General features: G+C 40.2%; 1 pseudogene; it reads right to left on the bottom strand.

The window, feature by feature from the left end:
* Positions 1 to 19,333: 19,333 nt before the first annotated feature.
* Positions 19,334 to 20,399, bottom strand: LOC123826577 (annotated as a pseudogene).
* Positions 20,400 to 21,649: the final 1,250 nt, after the last annotated feature.

Consider the following 21,649-nt stretch of genomic DNA (forward strand, 5'->3'; position numbering starts at 1 on the left):
CCAGGACTCATCCTTTTGAGCGACCAAGAAATAGCCAATCTATCAGATGCACAGTTCAAAACACTGGTGATCAGAAAGCTCACGGAACTGGTTGACTTTGGGCGCAATTTAGATGAAAGGATGCAGGTTACCATAAAAGAGATGCAGGAAGATACGCGGAGGAGAGCCAATAGTGAAAGGAAGGAATCTGAGTCTCAAAACAATACAGTGGACCAGAAGGAAGATAGAATCAACCAAGCAGGAAAGCATGATGAAATAAGAATTCAAAAAAATCGAGGAAAAACTTAAGAGCATCCAGGACACCTTTAAACGTTCCAACATCCGAATTATAGGGGTACCAGAAGGGGAGGAGCAACAAGTGGAAAAGTTATTTGAACAAATAATAAAGGAGAACTTCCCCAATCTGGCAAAGGGAACAGTCTTCCAAGAAATCCAAGAAGCTCAGAGAGCCCCAAAGAAGCTGGACCCAAGAAGAAACACACCAAGGCACATCATAATTACATTAGCCAAGGTAAAAATGAAGGAGAGAATCCTAGAAGCAGCAAGAGATAAGGGGACAGTCACCTACAAAGGAGTTCCCATCAGACTGTCAGCTGATTTCTCCAAAGAGACCTTACAGGCAAGAAGGGGCTGGAAAGAAATATTCCAAGTCATGAAAGACAAGGACTTACATCCCAGATTGCTCTATCCAGCAAAGCTCTCATTTAGAATGGAAGGGAAGATAAAGTGCTTTTCAGATAAGGTCAAATTAAAGGAGTTCATCATCACCAAGCCCTTATTTTATGAAATGCTAAAGGGACTTATCTAAGAAAAGAAGATAAAGAAAAGACATGTATAGTAAAAGGACAGCAAACTCACAATTATTAACAACCACACCTAAAGCAAAACCAAAAGAAACTAAGCAAACAAGTAGAACAGGAACAGAGTCATAGAAATGGAGGGCACATGGAGGGCTAGCAGCAGGGGGGTGGGAGGAGGAGAGAGGGGGAAAAGGTATAGAGAATAAGTAGCATAGAATGTAGGTTGAAAATAGGGGAAGGGCAAGAATAGTATGGGAAATGTAGAAGCTAAAGAACTCACAAGTATAACACATGGACATAAACTAAATGGGGGGAATGTGGGTGGGAGACGGGGTACAGGGTGGAGGGGAGTGAAGGGGGGAAATGGGACAACTGTAATTAGCATAATCAATAAAATATATTAAAAAAAACAAAATATACAAAGAACTCTTAAAACTGAATAATAAGAAAGAAAATAAACAACCTGATTTTAAAATGCCCAAGGGCTAGAACAAATATTTCAGAAATTCATATGGAACCACAAAAGGACCCCCATAGCAACAGCAATCCTGAGGAAGAAGAACAAAGTTGGAGAAATCACACTACTTACTATCAAACTGTACTGAGAGGCTATAGTAATCAAAACAGCAAGGAGCTGGCATAAACAGACACAGAGATCAATGTAACAGAATAGAGCCCAGAAATAAACCCACACCTTTATAGTCTTAATATTCAACAGAGGAAGCAAGCACATACAATGACCTAAAGATAATTTATTCAACAAATGGTATTGGGAAAATTGAACCAATATGTGCAAAAAAATGAAATTAGACCACCTTCTTATACCACACACAAAAACAAATTAAAAATGGATTAAAGGCTTAAATGTTAGACCCAAAACCATAAATATCCTAGAAGAGAAAACACAGGCAGTAAAAGTTTGGATGTTGCTTATAGCAATATTTTTATCTGATATATCTCCTCAGGCAAGGGAAACAAAAGAAAAATCAAACAAATGGGACTACACCAAACTAAAAAGTTTTTGCACTATGAAAGAAATCATCAACAAAGTAAAAACACAATCCATGGAATGGGAGAACATTTTCGCTGGTACTTCTGATAAGTGGTTAATATCTGAAATTTATAAAGAATTTATAAAACTCAACACCAAAAAAACAACCCAGTTTAAAAGTGGGCAAAGGACCTGAATAGGCACTTCTTCAAAGAGGACATACAGGTGGCCAATAGACATATGAAAAACTGCTCAACATCACTAATCATAACAGAAATGCAAATTAAAACCACAATGAGATATCACCTCACACCTGTTGGAATGGCTATTATCAGTAAATCAACAAATGACAAGTCCTGGCAAGGTTGTGGAGAAAGGGGAACCCTTTTCCACTGGTGGTAGAAATGCAGATTGGTACACCCACTGTGGAAAGCAGTATGGAGATACCTCAAAAAATTAAAAATGGATCTGTCTTGTGAATATATCCAAAGAAACCCAAAACACTAATTCAAAAAAACATAAGCAACAGTACCTGATGCTAAACTGTATTACAAGGCCACTATAATCAAAACAGCCTGGTACTGGCATAAAAACAGGCACATGGACCAATGGAACAGAAATAAACCCAAGTCTCTATGGTCAATTAATATTCAACAAAAGGGGCAGCAACATAAAATGGAGTAAAAATAGCCTCTTCAACAAATGGTGTTGGGAGAACTGGACAGCTACATGCAAAAAAAAATGAAACTCGAGCACCAATTTACACCATACACAAAAATAAATTCAAGGTGCATAAAAGACTTAAATATAAACTGTGACACCATTAAAATCATAGAGGAGAACATAGGCAGGAAAATCTCAGCTATTTCATGCAGCAACATTTTTACAGATATATCCCCTAGAGCAAGGGACATAAGGGAAAGAATAAACAAATGGGATCTCATCAAAATAAAAAGCTTCTGCATAGCTAAAGAAAACAATATTAAAATAAAAAGAGAACCAACTGTATGGGAAAACATATTTGCCAGTGATACCTCAGACAAGGGTTTAATCTCCAAAATATATAAAGAACTTACACAACTCCACTCTAAGAAGACAAGCAACCCAATTAAAAAATGGGCAACAGACTTGAACAGGCACTTCTCTAAGGAGGACACACAGAGGATCCAGAGACACATGAAAAGATGCTCAGTATCACTAGTTATCAGAGAGATACAAATTAAAACCACAATGAGATACCACTTCACACCAGTCAGAATGGCTATCATAAACAAAGCAACAAACAAGTGTTGGAGAGGTTGTGGAGAAAAAGGGACCCTAGTGCACTGTTGGTGGGATTGCAGACTTGTACAACCACTATGGAAAACAGTATGGAATTTCCTCAGAAAACTAAAAATGGATCTGCCTTTTGACCCAGCAATTCCACTGCTGGGATTATATCCTAAGAACCCTGAAACACCAATCCAAAAGAACCTATGCACCCCAATGTTCATAGCAGCACAATTTACAATAGCCAAGTGCTGGAAGCAACCTAGGTGCCTATCAGTAAATGAATGGATCCAAAAACTATGGTACATTTACACAGTGAAATTCTATGCAACAGAAAGAGAGAAAGAGAGAGAGAGAGAGAGAGAGAGAGAGAGAGAGAGAGAGAGAGAGAGAGAGAGAGAGAGAGAAAGAAGGAGCTCCTACCCTTTGCAATAGCATGGATGGAGCTGGAAAGCATTATGCTAAGTGAAATAAGCCAGGCAGTGAAAGACAAATACCATATGATCTCACCTTTAACAGGCACCTAATCAACAAAACAAACAAACAAGCAACATATAGCCAAAGACACTGAAATAGAGAACAGGCTGACAGTGACCAGAGAGGAGAGGGGAGGGAATTTCAGAGGAATTTCAGGGGAGAATAGGAAAGGTTTACAGGAACAAATATAAAGGACACATGGACAAAAACTACGGAGGGTGGAAATGGGAGGGAGGTGGGGAGGGATGGGTGGGTGGGCTGGGATGGGAGTAAAGGACAGAAAACTGTACTTGAACAATGATTAAAATAAAATTTTTAAAAAAACATAAGCACACCTATTTTCATTGCAGCATTATTTACAATCACCAAGATATGGAAGCAGCAAAAGTGTGCATCAATAGTTGAGTAGGTTAGACAACTATGGGACATTTGCACAACGGAATACTTCTCAGCTGTAAAAAAGAAGCAAATCTTACCCTTTGGGACAGCATAGATGGACCTGGAGAACATTATGCTAAGTGAAAATTAGCCAGTCAGAGAAAGACAAATATCATATGATCTCATTCACATGTGGAATCTAATGAACAAACTGAGCTAACATGCAAAATAGATAGACTCATAGATAGAGAGCAGGCTGACAGTTCTGGGGGGCTTGGAGCATGGAGGGACTGAGCAAAAAGGAAAGGACTCAGGGACATGGACAATGGCGTGGTGATTGTGGGGGAGGGAGTAAATGGTGATGGAAAAAAATACAATAAAAATTACCATCTTAAAAAAAATGGGCAAGGACCTTTACCAGTGTGGCTCGGTTGGTTGGTCATCATCCTGAAGAGTAAAAGGTCACTGGTTCAATTCCTGATCAGGGAGCATTCCTTGGATTGTAGGTTCGGTTCCTGGTCGAGACGTGTTCAGGAGGTGACTTATCAATTGTTTCCCTGTCACACTGATGTTTTTCTCCCTCTCTTTCTCCCTTCTCCTCTCTTTCTAAAAATAAATAAATAAAATCTTTTTTAAAATGGGCAAGAGATCTAAACAAACACCTTATTAAAGAAGATATACAGATAACAAATAAGCAGGTGAAATTATTCTCAATATTGTATCACATTAGAAAGTTACTAATGAAAACAATGAGATACCAGTATACACTTAAAATGGCCGAAGTCCAGAACACTATTTTTTGGCCATCATCACTAAATCAACAAACAACAAGTGCTGGCGAGGATATGAAGAAAGGGGAACCCTTTCTCTGATAGGTAGAAACATATACCTATTTTCTGTCAAATCAGTGATAAAACAATCCCAAATGCTGGTGAGGATGTGGGCAACAGCAATTGTCATTCATTGCTGGTGGGAATGCACAATGGAAGCTACTTTAGAAGACTTAAAAAACTAAACATACCCATATGTTTCAATATCATGCTCCATGATTTGCCCAAAGGAGTTGAAAACATGCACACATTAAAACCTGTGCACAATTGTTTATAAAAGCTTTATTAATTATTGCCAAAACTTGGAAGCAAGCAAGATGTCCCTCAGTGGGTAGATGAATAAACGAATGTGAGCCCTGGCTGGTGTAGCTCAGTGGATTGAGCGTGGGCTGCGAACCAGTGTTGCAGGTTCGATTCCCAGTCAGGGTACATGCCTGGGTTGCAGGCCATGACCCCCAGCAACTGCACATTGATGTTTCTCTCTCTGTCTATCTCCCTCCCTTCCCTCTCTAAAATAAATAAATAAATAAATAAATAAATAAATAAATAAATAAATAAATAAAATCAACGAATGTGTTACATCCAAACAATATTATTCAGCAATAAAAAGAAATGAGCTACCAAACCATGAAAACACAAAATGAAAACAAGTGTATATTATACATATTCCTAAGTAAAAGAAGCCAGTCCAGAAAGGCTACATACTTTAATTAATTAATTAATTAAAAGGCTGCATGCTGCATGATTCTAATTACCTCACATTCTAAAAAAATCTATGGAGACAGTAAAAAGGTCAAAAGTTGCCAGAGATTGGAAGCATAGAAAAATTTTTGAGCATTGAAAATATTCTTTATGATACTACAATGAAGATACATGTCAATATATATTTGTCCAAATCAATAGTATGTACCACACCGAGTAAACCCTAATGTAAACTACAGACTTTAGGTAACAATGAATTGTCACCTAAAGATTACAAGATTGTAATCTCTTGTAACTTAATTGATTATAAAAAACATACCACTCTGCTGTGGGATTTTGATAGCAGGGGAGGCTCTGTGTGTGTTGGGGAAGGGAGTATATAGGAAATCTTTGCATTTTCCATTCAATTTTGCTATGAACCAAACACTGTGTTTAAAATAAAGCCTATTTTTTAAAAATGTTTTGCTGTTGACTACAGAGCTTGCATGTTGGAGAGGCAGGATGTAAACACAAATCTATACAACTCTAAAGCCTCTGTTTCATCATATTTCCTACCACAATATAATTTGTCTCTCTTACTGCAAAGTTTTATAGTCTTACATTGTCATTTATCCTAACCTCTGACTAGACTCTTTCCTTTGTCTGATGCACTGGAAACCTTTCAAGTTCAAGGTGCATTTCAAAAATAATTTCTGTGTAGAGTCCTCTCTTCCTCTTCCATCACACTGAGCAGTTGGTTGTTCAGCTTGTTCAGGTGCCCCAGCTACAGGGATTACCCCTACTATTGTGCTGATCACCCTGTGTGGGGCTGGGGGCTGCCTCGGGAGCACTGTGTGTTCCTTTGGGAAGAAGACAGTGCCTTTTCTCCTGTGACTTATGTACCTGGAACAGAGTAAGATTATCCATTGACCTAATTGAGTAAACTTCCAAGATGGAAAAAAAGGTCTATAATAAAGTAAATATATATTTTTCCAGTTGTGCATCACTTCTATGACATTTTAAGTATTTGATATGTGAATAGCTATTTATGGGGAAAATAACAAATATAAATTCTTGGTAGAACATAATAATAACTTTCACTGCACAATACCATAGTTAAAGCCTGTATCAGTCTGCTCAAGCTGCCATAGCAAAATACTACACATCTATACATCAGGCAGCTTAAACAGCAGAACTTTATTTCCTCAAAGTTCTAGAGGATAGAAGTTCAAGATCAAAGTACCAAGGGAGTTGAGCTTGGATTGCAGACTGCTGCCCTTTTGCCGTGTCCTCCCTCACATAGTCTCTTCTCTTTGTGTCATTTCCCCTGGTGTCTTTCTCTTCTCATGAGGACACTAGCTCTATATTGGATTAGGGGAGACTCTGCAGGTGTGGTGTAGTGAACCTAAAATTGCTCTAAAAATAAAGTGATTAGTGTCCCATCCTTATGACCTTATATAACCTTGATTACTTCCCTAATGGCCCTATCTTCAAATATAGTTACAATGGGGTTTCCAATTCTACATATGAATTTCAGTGTGACACAGTTCAGTCTATGACAAAGCTGTGCTGTCATAGTCTAAATCTATTGCAGAGGAAATTTTAAGGAAATATTTCTTTGGGATGGAAACCAAGCTCCTTTGGTGACTGGCATGCAGACCCTGGGAAAGCACTCAGAGTACATCCTTACCTTGCGTGAGGAAGACAAATGGAGAACTCCAACCTCGCTGAGTATGGGTTTTTTGGTTCCAGGTTCCCTCCTAAGTCGGGTATGGACTGACAATGTGGGTTTCTTGTCATGACCCCACACCACTGGATAATGACTTCAAAATATTCACTTGTGTTTCTTCTCTCAACCACAATTTTCACAGTGAAACATTTAAATAACCAATTTCAGATGACTCCATATATCTTTAGGGATCAATAGAGAATGACTCATATCTACCAAACATCTCACGCGATAGAAGTCAGGAAAAGAACAGATTGTCACAAGTCATGGTCCTAAGCATCACTAACAAGTATTTGAAATCATGACTGTTTAAGTCCAAAGGACTGATTTTGCCTCATTTCCTAAGCCTTAAGGCAAGGGTTCATTTTTTTCCTGTTAATTTTTAATTGAAATATAATGACACATAACATTATATTAGTTTCAGGTGTACAACATTATGATGCAATATTTGCTTCTATTGCAGATCACTGCAATGAGTCCAGTTCAGTCACTTTATACAAGTATGTGCATTTTTTTCATGTGATAAAAACTTTTAAGATCTACTCTCTTAGCAACTTCCAATATGCAATATAGTACTATAAACTATATTCACCATGAGGGGATGTATTCACCCCCATAACTTATTGGTAACTGAAGGTTTGTGCCTTTTAAGCTTGGTTTGTTTACTGTTTTTATTTGTTTGTTTGTTTGTTTGTTTGTTTTAGATTCCACATATGAGTGAGATCATACAGTATTTGTTTTTGTCTAATTTCACTTAACATAATGCTCTGAAGTCCATCCATGTTGTTACAAATATATATTCCATATATGTATTTCATTACATAATATATATAATATTCACATAATACATGTGATAGATAGATAGATAGATCACGTTTTCTTTATCTATTCATCCACCAATGAACACTTAAGTTGTTTCCATATCTTGGCTATTGTAAATAATGCTGCAATGAGCATGTGTGTGCATATCTCTTTTTGAATCAGTGTTTTTGTTTCAAATAAATACTCAAAAGTGGAATTGCTGGATCATATGATAGTTCTATTTTTAATTTTCTGAAGAACTTCCATATTGTTGCACATAGTGGCTATACCAGTTCACAATCCCACTAATAGTGCACAAGGCTTTTCCTTTTCTTCACATCTTGAACACATTATTTCTTGTATTTATTTAATATAATAGCCATTCTAACAGGTGTGAGGTGGAATCTCACTATGGTTTTGATTTGCAGTTCCCTGATGATTAATGATGTTGAGGACCTTTTTCATGTACCTGTGGGCCATCTGTATGTTTTTGGCAAAATGTCTATTCAGATCCTCTGCCCATTTTGTAATTGGATTGTTTGGACTTTTTTTCTTTATTGTGCTATTGAGTTGTACGAGTTCTTTATATATTTTGAGTATTACCCCCTCATCAGATATATGATTTGCAAATATTCTCTCCCACTTGGTAGGTTGCTTTTCATTTTGTTTCTTTTGCTGTGTAGGAGCTTTAAAAATTGATATAGTCCCACTTGCTTATTTTTGCTTTTGTTGCTTTTGCTTTGGTGTCATATTCAAAAAGTAATCATCAAGACCTATGTCAAGAAGTATTCTGCATATGTTTTTTATAAGAGTTTTATAGCTTCAGATCTTACATTTAAGTCTAAATTCACTTGGAGTTAAATGTTGTATGTGGTACCAGGCAGTGGTTCAGTCTCATTCTTGTGTGTTTCTTATTTATTATAGTTACAGTGACTTTTACTTTTCTTTTAACCTTCATATAAGCTTTGTAAGTGATTAATAAGCTGCCTTTTCTAAGCATTTACCTTTCCAATGAGATTTATTCTTTGATATGTTTTCTTGTTACTACTTAGCACCCTTTCTTTTTAGCTTCGAGAAGTCTCATTAACATTTCTTATAAGGCTGGCTTAGTAATGAAAAACTCCTTTAGCTTTTGCTTACCTGGAAATCTTCATCTCGCCTTCAATTCTAAATAACTTTGTCAGAGTATTCTTGTTTGGATTCTTTTTCTTTCAGCACTTTGACTATATCATGCCACACCTGACATATAAAGTTTATGCAAAAAAAAAAAATCTGCTTATAGTCTTACAGTGTTGCCATTAAATGTAACAAGTTGTTTTTCCTTTGCTGCTTTATTGTCTTTGGCTTTTTACTGTTTACTTATAAAGTGTCTTGGATTGGGTGTCTTTTTTTTTGTAAAGATTTGATTTATTTATTTTTAGAGAGGGAAGGGAGGGAGATAGAGAGAGAGAAACATCAATGTGCGGTTGCTGGGGGTCATGGCCTGCAACCCAGGCATGCACCCTGACTGGGAATCGAACCTGCAACACTTTGGTTCGCAGCCCACGCTCAATCCACTGAGCTACGCCAGCCAGGGCTGGATTGAGTACCTTTAAGTTTCTTTTATTTGGATTTCTCTGGGCTTTCTCAATCTGGGTGTGTATTCCTTCCCCTAAGTCAGGGAATTTTCAGCCATATTTCATCAAATAAGTTTTCTGTTCTTTTTTCTCTGTCTTGTCTCCTTCTGAAAAGATGCATAATACAATGATGGTCCACTTGATGTTGTCCCTGAAGTCCCTTAAAATATCCTCACTTTCTTTCTTTTTTCTTTTTTTCCTTTTTTGTTTTTTCTGCTCTGGTTGGGTGAGTTCCACTGCTTTGTCTTTCAGCTTAGGATTTTTTTTTTTGTTTCAACCAGTCTGTTGTTAAACTCCTATACAGTGTTTTTCAGTTCAGTTATTATATTCCTCAGCTCTATGAGTTTTGTTTGTCACTTTCTTATGTTTTCTCTCTCCTTATTGATGTTTTTACTGTTTCTATGCATTCCTCTCTGGGGTTTGGTGAGCATTACTTTGAACTCTATCGGGTAAATAATTTGTCTTTCTTTCATTGAGGTTTTTTCCCCCCAAGATTTTTTCTGGTGGATTTGTTTCAGATATATTCCTTCATTTCTTCACTTTGCTTGGTTCCCTTTGTTGGTTTCTCTGCACTGGATGGAACAGCCACCTCCTCCATTCTCAAGTGGGGGCTTTGTGCAGGACATGAAATTGTTGTTCAACCCTGCCCTGATTTTTGGTTGTCTGTTGGACATTTGTATTTTTTCAAGCAGTCTACCATTGGGAGGGGTTACCACTTAGAACATTTTTATTGGCATATGACAATTTACAAGAGTCTCTGTTGCATTATACATCACACTGAGTAAGAATTCTTGAGCCATCTGCATTCATTCTTATTGGGCAATATTTTTGTCTCAAATTATAATTTAATTCCCAACACTTGATTTTAACTGTGACAAAGGGGATAATAGTAATTTTTTAAAGTAGGCTGTAAGTGCAAAAATATATTTTGCTTTTTATATTAAAATTCTAAGATGTTGAAACGTATACACATCTGAAGACTGAGTCCTGGCCTTCTTAAACAGCTATCTGCTCTGGAAATACCCTTTGGTTCATTTTTATTTTCCTTCTCTAGGCAAAAGGAAACCTGTTAATGATGGCATTGAGTTATTACTTTCAGGCACTTGTAAACAAGTATCTTTACAAGAGAAACCATTTGACTTTTAGAGTATGTCATAAAGTATGGAATTAAATTGTGGTTTAAAAAAATACAGATAGACCACTTTTCCTATGTTTGGCTCTGAAAAAGGTAACATTCACAACCATCCTTCCTACTATATTCTGGTAGTATGCTCTTTCCTCAATTTTGTTTAAGAGAATAAAGTAACTGAATCCCATGTACATTGGGATTAAAGCAATGCAACTGCAATTAAAATATAAACTGTTGCTAGGACTTAGTAGCTTTCTTCCCACTCCCTACAGCTTCCAGCAGTAGAGGGTTTGCTGAGACCTCTCAGTGTGGAAGGGAGGATCTCAGTCTGCACCAAGGGCAAGACTAATTGGAAGCCAGACCCTCAGGCAGCAGCTTTCAAAGACTAAAAATATATGCATCTTTGAGGGAAGTCATAACCCCTCTGGTCACCAGAGCTAGGCCTTATAGAGCTATTCCCTTGGGCAGCAGTCACAAAACTCAGGGCTCCAGACAACTGCATAAGCTTCTTTCTGGAAGATGCCCATGAGCTGGAGGGAGGCAGAGAGGGGGCACAGAGATTGTACTGGCTGGCCTCTGTCCTCTGAGAGTGCTTCCTTGGGCCACCGGATGTATATCCAACCAGAAGTCTGCCCCTCAGGCCAAAGTTTCTGGACCAGCAAACAGGCCTTTGTCACTGAAAGACTGGCAGATGTTTCAGTCATCTATCTCTGCAATGCCCTGGGGGTGGTAGCCTGCCAAGAATTGTCTCTCCAAATGTGTTCCTGAGGGACCCAGGAATACAACCCCACTATCCCACACCCCACTCCCACCCCCCAGCTTCAATAGTGCAGTAATCAAGGCATCCACTGAGCAGTAGCTATAGAAATCAGGACACCTGGCACTTTTCAAAATCCCTTTCTGAGAGATACTGGTGTGAGTGTGCATGTGTGCGTGAGCCCCACCCCCAGATACTGTACCCCCAGCCCCCCAAAACCATGCTGCCAAGGTTCCCTCATTCCCATCCCCTGAGGGCCACGTGGCCAGGCCAGGACCCCACAGGCCTCATCTCCTTCCACATCCCCTGTGCACTCTGCAGCCAGGTCCCTGCTCTCTCTCTTCCCTCCTGTCTCTCAGACTCCCATCTGTCCACTGTGCACAGCAACTCACTGGCATTGTTTTAAATTGAGGTGAAATTCATATAACATAACTTTAATATTTTAAAGTGAACAATTCAGTGACATTTAGTGCATTCACAAGATTGTGCAAACACCACCTCTGCCTACTTCCAGAACATTTCACCCCAAATGGAAAACTGCAGCCCATGAGTGAAACTGTGCAGCCAAGAGGGAGCCCCAAATAAGGATTTTGAATGAGGTCCAGAACTTAAGGTGTCCAGGAAATATTAGGATGTCCTCACCCCTCCCTACCACAGGTGTGAGTTGGGGGAAGGTACACATGGAGCAGGAACATGCAGGGCTGTTTTATACAGCAAAAGCTTTGCAGCTAATCCATGGCATGGTCATTTAACATAGCTATAACCTTTAACTAGTTGCATAGATATGTTAAATAGCTGTAGCCATGCTCTGAGCCAGGGGGATGGAAGGAACTTCCACCCAAGATGTAACTGGGGGGTAGGTCCCCCGAGTTACAGCACCTGCATGAAAGCTTGGAGATGATTGGCTCCATGACATGGGGCCATGCCTGCCCAGACTCACTATGGCAGCCCAGTAAAGCTGGAAGGATACAGGAGTGCTGGTGGGTGTAACTGATTGTAGGAGGAGTCGGAAATGGAGCTGCAGAGGAAGACTGCCATGGGGATTTAAAACCCAGACGTGGCAGCCATTAGAGAGAGGACCACGTGGCTGTGGCAGTGCAGAGAGAACCATGTGGCTGTGGCAATAGAAGGGAGAGAGCCACGTGCTTCTGGCAGAGTGGAGATCCCTCCAGCTTAGGTGAAAGGGGAACCATGTGGCTTTGCCAGAGTGGGGAATCACCATGCGGCTTTAGCAGAGAACTGCCACTCAGCTTTGGCAGAGTGGCGACTACCCCCTCCCTGCAGCTTTGCTGAGAAGAACCATGCAGTTTTGGACAGAGTGGGGACCCCCACAGCTTTAGTAGAAGAGGACCATGTGGTTTTGGGGTGCTCCCTTTGGCCACGTGGCCTGGGAAGCAGGAGAGACTTTGCCTGGAAGAAGGGTGAAAGAACTCTTGCCAGTAGGCCATGAGAAGGTGCCACATGGCTTTGGATTAATTGGAGATCCTGCCTGGATGGTGACATAGCTGATGGTGCCTCTTTTCCTGAGACTGCTTTTCCTGATGGTTGCTTCTTTTCCTGAGATACAGTACCCCAAATTAGGGCAGGGGGAGAAGAAAGCACTGTGAGTGTCTGTGGGAATTCAAAAGGACTTTGATATTTTAATGAAGACATTAGGTCACTACTTTAAGTCTGTCTAGCTTTAAATAAACATTTCCTTTCCTTTTCACAAATCTCTGGCATTGAGAGATGTCTTTCCTAAGGCAGCAAACAATGGAACCTAGTGGGGGTCCTTTTGGTAATAGTATATAGTAACCCCCCTTGGCCTTGTGTGTGTGTGTGGGTGTGTGTTTTGTAACAGTTTTTGGCATCCCTGAGTGGGCCAATAATTGCCCACCCCCCATCTTTTCTGTAACATGAGGAAGTCATGCCCTACCCCCAGCCCCTACAAACACAGACTGCTTTCTGTCTCTATGAACCTGTCTCTTCTGAATATTTTATAGAAATGGAATCATACTGATGGAGGAGTCGAAAGTTGGAAAGTTTTAGATTTGGGTAGTAGTTAATAAGCCTAATAGTTAATGTATGTAAATAGCTGTTGTTTCAGGAACCACAAGCAATTGACCTTTGTGCTCCAGAAGAGACCAAAAGCAGCCAGGGTGGCACCCGAGCCATTGTGTTCCCAGGAGAGACAGTCTGCTGCCCAGGACGCAGCACACAGGACACAGATGAAGGAAATCACCCATCAGCAGATAAAAGGACATTAGGGAAATTACCAGACTGAAGCTTTTACCTGATTAATCTCTTTCCTGAATTTCAAACCCCTTACCTACCCTTTTTTTACCTACACTTTTTCCCCCTTATTAAAAGGCTGGCTTGAAAGGAAATGTAGGACTATGTGTTAGGGTACAAACCCACCATCTTCTCAGATCGCTGACCATCTGAAAAAAGTGCCCATAAAGATTCCATCCCTGTCTCTGCTTATTGAGTCTGGTAGGTAACAGGAAGCACAAATGCCAGCATTTCTGAATTCAATACAACATGTGGCCTTTTGTGACTGGCTCCTTTCAGTCACTCATGTTTTCCAGGTCTCAGTTCAAATGTCACCTCCTCCTAGGGACATTCCCCGACCTCCCAGCCTCCTGCTGATTGGCTTATGGCCCTCAGCAGCACCTGACATAATCCTTACCTTGAACTTGTCCTCTCTATGATTGTCTACCTCCTTCTTAAGTCACTGACTCAGAAGGGCAAGGAATCAGGTTCATTGGATTCATCCTCAGGAAAGGTTTGAGTGAAGGAAGGAAAGAATGAAGGACCAGTGTAATACCCCACCTCTTCCTTGTCTCTCCCAGACCCAAAATGTGACCCCTGCCTCCTTGTTGAACCTTGGATGCAATTCAACAATATTTATCACATACCTACTGTGTGACAGGTCCTGTCCCAAACACCAGGGCTCCTCCAGTAGACCCAATGGACAGGCTCTCTGTCCCCATGGTACTTTCTGTATCAAGTTAAAGGTAGACATCAAACCTGGTGACACAGGATTTAACTACAGTCAGAGTTTTTGCTAGGAGGATCTACTGTTCCTATTTAACTCACTTATTCATTCAAGAACTATTTATTAAACACCTACTATGGGTAGGGTTGACATAAATACTTGTAAGTGTTCAAGGAAAGTCTTTCCTGAAAAAGTAGCATTTGGGCTAAGAATCAAATATGGAAAACGGGAGTCCTATAGAGGCTGAGGATACATTGCTATGGTGACAGATGATGACTAGAATTAGTGGAGTGATCACACTCTAAGGTATAAAAATGTTGAAACAGAGATTTCCAGCCAAGATGGAGGTGTAGGTAGAACTCTTCACTTCCTCTCACAACCAAAAGGAGGATAACAACCAATCTAAAATCAATAAACAACCAAAAGTGCCAGAAAAATCAAACTGCATGGAACTCCGACAACCACAAAACTAAAGAAACAGTCAAACAGAACCACCAGACCCGTGAGACTTTGGACTGAGAGAAACTGTAGTGAGGAGGTGGACTGTGAGGGTGGAACTGATTTAAGGGGAAACTGAGACCCAGAGCTGGCTGTGGACTATGGTGGGGGTTTCCACGGTGGGAGAAACTCCAGTCTCACATGAGAATTCATTGAAAAGTGGGCTAGAGATAAGCAGGGGAGCTGCATTGTTCCCTCTCTGTCCCCCGCCACAGGCAGCGCCACAGCACAGCAAGGAGGGTTGCCCTGCCCTGGTGAATACCTAAGGCTCCAACCCCTAACAACTTAACAGGGGACACAAACAAAGAAATAGGGCCCAAATGAAAGAACAGAGCAAAACTTCAGAAAGAGAGCTAAGCAATGAGGAGATAGCCAACCTATCTGATGGAGAATTTAAAGCCCTGGTAATCAAAATGCTCACAGATCTGATTGAGCTTGGTCAAAAAATGAAAGAACAAATGAAAATACCCAAAATGAAATAAAGCAAAGTATTCAGGGTACCAACAGTGACAAGAAGGAAACCAGGACTCAAGGCAACAATTTGGAACAAAAGAAAGAAATAAACATCCAACTGGAACAGAATGAAGAAACAAGAATTCAAAAAAAAAGTGAAGAGAGACTTTAGAACCTCTTTGACAACCTCAAATGTTCCAATATCCAAATTATAGGGATACCAGAAGGGGAAGAACAACAACAAGAAATTGAAAACTTATTTGAACAAATAATAATGGAGAACTTCCCCAATCTGGCAAAGGGAATAAACTTCCAGGAAGTCCAGGAAGCTCAGAGAGTCCCAAAGAAGTTGGACCCAAAGAGGAACACACCAAGAGACATCATCATTAAGTTACACAAGATCAAAGACAAAGAGAGAATCTTAAAAGCAGCAAGAGGAAAGGAGAGAATTACCTACAAAGGATAACTTAGCCTTAGTCCATGAGACTATCAGATGATTTCTCAAAAGAAACCTTGCAAGCAAGAAGGGGCTGGAAAGAAGTATTTGAAGTCATGAAAGGCAAGGACCTACATCCAAGATTACTCTATCCAGCAAAGCTATCATTTAGAATGGAAGGGCAGATAAAGTGCTTCCCAGATAAGGTAAAGTTAAAGAAGTTCATTATCACCAATCCATTATCATATGAAATGTTAAAGGGACTTATCTAAGAAAAAGAAAATAAAAAATATGAACAGTAAAATGACAACAAACTCACAACTATCAACAAATGAACCTAAAAAAAATAAAAGGAAGAAAAACAACAAAAACAAAAACTAAGCAAACAACCAGAACAGGAACAGAATCAGAGAAATGGACATCACACAGAGGGTTTTCAGTGGGGAGTGGGAAGAGAGGAATGGAGGGGAAAAGGTACAGGGAAGAAGAAGCATAATTGGTAGGCATTCAATAGATGGGGAGCTGTCAAAAATGGTAAAGGAAACAGAGAACTCAAAGAACCTATATATACAACCCATGGACACAAACTAAGGGGCAGGGAAAGCTGGAGGGTTGGGGAGTGCAAGGTGGAGGGGGAATAATGGAGAAAAAATTGGGAAAATTGTAATAGCATAATCAGTAAAATATACTTTAAAAAATAAAATAAAAATGTTGAAACACTATATTGTATACCTGAAACTAATATAATATTGTATACCAATTATACCTAAATAAAAAATTTGAAATAATAAAATAAGTGAAATATAATGAAAATAAGGCAGAGGGAGTCTCACTGTAGCAGAAGGAATAGCAAATGCAAAGACCTGAGGCAGAAAAGGAACTCAAGGAAGAGAAAGTTGTCCTTGAAGCCTATGTAGTGACATGGCAAGGAGGGCATTCACCATCAGCTGTGCAATGTTAGATAGGTGTGAACCTCTCTGAGTCTCAGTTTTCCCATCTATTAGTAACAACAATGAAGCTTTTTTATAGAGAGCAAAACAAACCCTAAGGCACTGGCACCGGCCCAGACCACGTGACCAGGAAATGAGCCAACTTGTCCTGGGAGATAGACCCTCAGGTGTCCTCCATCTCCTTCTCACTCCCTAGTCTCACATGGTAATCATCCCCACTGTCACTGGCTGGAGCCATATTATCTCCAGCTTATCTCCTATTCTTCCACTTGACCTGAGCCTCTCAACCTCAGCTACTCCCAGTCACTTCCTTGTTGGCCTCCCCTACAGCTTCAGCCAGACTTTTGCCTCTCCAGCACCCACACACACACCAGAAAGACCACCCTCCCAGCCTTGTCCAGTATGGTTATCTAGTGAAAGGCAGCTCTATAAAGAAGAAAAGAGAAACAGCTGTGTTTCCCTTCCATGATTCTGCCTCAGGGAGCAGCTTAGACTGACCCTCCCTCATATCTCAGAAAGAGCCTCAAACAAGATAGAATGAGTACTTGGCTCATCCTATCTTGTGGGGAATATGAGGCCGCCTATGGGGACATGAATAACAGTGACACTGTGGTCAGTCACCCCCTTTCTCAGATGATAAACCAGCTCTCCTGTGCCTGTGTGGTGGGTTTATTAACTTTTCACTTAGCCTCACACAACACAGGATGGAGTGTTGGAGAAGAAATAGTTATAGCAGAGATATGCTCAGAAACTCCCCACACCCCCATATCACTCAGAGAAGACAGAGTCCTCATCTCTACCCACAGGCCTTACATGACCTGCCCCAACCCCTCCCTGTCCTCACCTCCTTCCTCTTTCCCCCTCACTCACTCTGTTGCAGTCACATGGGCCTCCTCCATGTTTCTCCAGCTCACCAGGCACAGTCCTTCCCAGGACCTTTGCATAGACTGTCCTCACTGCCTAGTGAGTGCTCATCCCCTCAGCACATGCATAGCTCCCTCAAGACTGCACAAGTATCACCTCCACAACACCCTTCCTGACCTTATAACCCACCCACTGCTACCTCTGTCAAGCCCCCTACCTCTCTTTTCTCCATAAACTTATCACCACTGATCTTGTTATACATTTTTCTTTTTTTTACATATGTTTAATCAATTTTACTTATCTGTTTAGATTTACAACCAAATGTAAAGCTAATTCCACAGCTTCCATTCTGAATATACTTTGATTTCTAGTATTGTAGAGTTCTCCATTCTAAAATCCACTGTTTTTTCTATATTTACAGCAAGTAAGATTTATTTTGTTTATGTCTAACCTAAAAGCAAGACTCTGTAAGCTGATATCGAAGCAGCAAGGTAAATCAGGAATTTAAAACAGCTGTTTAAGAGAGGATAAAGCCACCTCAGTCCTAGATGTAAAAATGCAAAAGAGAGAATTACAAGAAGCAGCAAGAATCACAGAAATACCAATTCTATTCTAAACTGTAAGTTCTAATTCTAGCAACAATTCGATTAGCAGTAGCTTAGATGTCTTTGTTCTAAAAGATATTACTATTCTTTCATTAGTTTTCTATTTCCAATGAATTATTATCAATTCTTAATATTCCTTTTTAATAGCCTAAGAAGATGATTTATACATAACAGAATCATCAACAAAAGAGGCCTTCAAACATATTGCTGAATGCTGCAATACAGTTTGGTGTCCAGATTTCAATTTAAATAACATAACCATTCATAAAGCACTTATGACACCCAGCACAATTGTGTTCAGCACTATTAACTCCGAAATACTCCATCCGTCTTGCTATCAGACAATAACTGACATGGGTGAACAGTGATGATCCTACAGGGACTCTGACAGGGCTGCACATAAAATGAAATAACCATGAACTATGACACAATTGTGACAACACGGCAAGGGTGTAAAAGTGAACCTTTCACCATGATAACAGCATTATAAAACTACAGTGACAGTTACATAGCAGAATTATTTATCCTGCTAACTAGTGAATAGAAAAAGCTTTCTGACTATATTTTTAATGAACAGACCATCCTTAAAATAAACACTAAGGGAAATTGAAAAGTGAACAAAATGAACTCTTCATTTCTTATAGATATTAACAAGTAATGCAGTTTACAAAAAATTCTAAAACAAATAAATATAAGATCAAACCTATCATTTTTGAATATAATATAGCTCACTTTCAAAAGTTCTACTTGGTTTGTGACTAGATTTGAAAGCGTTAAAATAAACCAAAGAGATTCCAACAATACTGATTTACTATGCAGGATTTGAAAAAAGCACTTCAAGTTTTAAACTGAATGTTTCATTCTCCTGTCTATTCTCAGAGACTGTAAATAAAAAAAAGAGGTTCTTGCAAAAATAAACAAGAACAAAACGAAATCACCAATCAAAACCAATCGTAAAAGAAAACCTAAAATTTCTTTTTGAACACTTTGCTTTAGCTGGTCCTGTATGAGGGTAAGGTTTCTATAGCAAGGGCTTCCTTTGTCTTCCTTTCTTTAGTCACTTCCATGTTTTTATCAAACAAGGCTGTGTGTTACTAAGAATTCACGTGGAGTTAGAGGTAGCTTTGGGATGCGGTATACTTGACTACACTAAGTAGTTAGTTCAGATGAACACGTCATTCTAAAAGGATTACACTATGTAAAACTGCAAAAAGAAAAACATGTACAGCCCTCCTTGCACAAAAACAAGCTTGAGAAACTGAGAAACACTGGAAGCCAGGACAGGCATGTGCCTCCTCTTCTATGAGCTCCTTTAATGCACCAGTTCAGGCTGGTTTTCCACGAAAGACAGCACCCCACTCACATAGTAGGCAATGCCAAGAGACAGCAGAGCAATGACGAAGATCAAGAGCAAAACCCTCCAGAAGCCCAGGTCCTCTACAAACTCCTGCCATGTGGCTCAGAAGCTGGACAGGACCCCTTCGCCTTGCTGCAGGTTGGGGTTGAGGAGAGAATGGCTTTCCATGGCGCTTTCACTCTCAGCTGTCTGCATGGTCTCCAGTTTTGAGTGGGTTCCTCTGTTAAATCCTTTTACTTCCTGTTCTTCCAAAGATTCCAGCAATCAGATGACATCTTTATTCACACCTCTGTGCTTTGCCGGAACTAAGGGTGTAGCACCTTGATGATTGCAAATATCAATTTTGAGTCCATTGGAAACTAGGAATTGAATAGTATCCACATGACCGCAGAGATGAAGGGCTGTGTTCCCTTGGTAGTCTGTGGCCAGAAGGTCAGCACCGAACTTACGCAGCAGCTGGCAGATGTCCACGTTCCCGTGGGCTGCTGCAAGGTGAAGGCCCGTTTGGCCCCTGCTGTCGCGAATGTTTGGGTCAAAGCCACTTTCCAAAAGCCTCTTGGAATAGTTAAAGTCTCCCTCAATACAGGCTTGTAGCAAGGGCATGTTGGTCTGGGAAGAATAGTTTACAAAAACGTAGAACATGGTTCTGGTGTGGTAGATGAGTAAGCCTTAAGATTAGATCTTTTCTCGATGGTCATCTGGCAGTTTCTCTGAATTCTTAAAAGGGTTCAACAGGATATCCAGACACGTAACGGCAAGGATCTTCGACTCGGCGGAGCAGAGGTGACAGCTGCTGCACCCTCCCAGTGGCGAAGGCGGCGGCCATACATTTTTCTTATTTATTTTTTTATCTGTCTCCTCCACTAGGCTGCCAGCACCATGGAGTCAGGAGCCCAGATGTTTTGTTCACTGCTGTTTCCCCAGTGCCTGGAACATGGTATATGATCAATAAACATTTGCTAAGTGAGTAAAGGAATTTTTATTTTTTTAAGATTTTATTTATTTTTTCCCTAGTGGGTGTGGCTCAGTGGATTGAATGTCAGCCAGCGAATCAAAGGGTCGCTGGTTCAATTCCCAGTCAAGGCACATGCCTGGGTTGTGGGCCACGTCCCCAGTAGGGGGTACGTGAGAGGCAACCACACACTGATGTTTCTCTCCCTCTGTTCCTCCCTTCCTTGTCCCCTCTAAAAAATAAATAAATAAAATCTTTTAAAGGGAGATGTGCCCTGGGCTGCTGCCTGGCAGCCAAAGCAAAAAGGAAATACAATTAGTTGCATTCTCCCTGAGGCTAAAACAATCCAGTTTCCAGGAAAAGGCCCTGTGCCAACCCATTTATGTACTTCTTTTCATTTAGTCTTCACAGGAAATCTCTGCAAAATGAGCATATTTGGAATCTCCAATTATAGATAATCAAGGAAGATAATCAATGATTAGCAAGACCAGACAGCCAGGATGGGTACTGGTTCTGCTCAGCTCCCAAACCCATCTACTAACAACTAAGTCCCAAACTGTTCTGATTATAAGATCCACCTGGGTACTTACTGCAAGAAGCACAGAATCCAAGGCCCATCTCCTGGAAAATCTGAGCTCAGGAGGCCTACGGTTAAACATGCACCTCCAGGTGACTCCTTTCATCTGAGAAGCAGGAAGAGGATGGGCTAAATATCCAAGTGTGAAAATCAAAACTTTAAAACATTTAGAGCACAGGTGGCAAACAAGGCCCGTGGGCCAAATCCAGCCCTCCACCTTGTTTTATCCAACCTGGCACCTTGTTTTATCCAACCTGGCTCCTTGTTTCCACCCAGCAGCAGCACTGAGCTCTTGCTTAACTGTTAAGGAACAGTTATATTTATACAGTCCTAAAATTATATTTGACCCTTTGAAGGCAACCACAAGGCTGCCTTCATAGTAACCGCGAGGCTGATGTGGCCTCTGGTGAAAATGAGTTTGACACCCCTGCTTTAGAGGAACATTTAGAGACTATCTTTATGACCTTGAGACATGGAAGGACTCTTAGACAAAAATGTACAAACCATAAAATACTGGTAAGT

This window comes from Phyllostomus hastatus, unplaced genomic scaffold (assembly GCF_019186645.2).
Source record: "Phyllostomus hastatus isolate PE091 unplaced genomic scaffold, TTU_PhHast_1.1 phas_contig_81, whole genome shotgun sequence".
Taxonomy (NCBI): domain Eukaryota; kingdom Metazoa; phylum Chordata; class Mammalia; order Chiroptera; family Phyllostomidae; genus Phyllostomus; species Phyllostomus hastatus.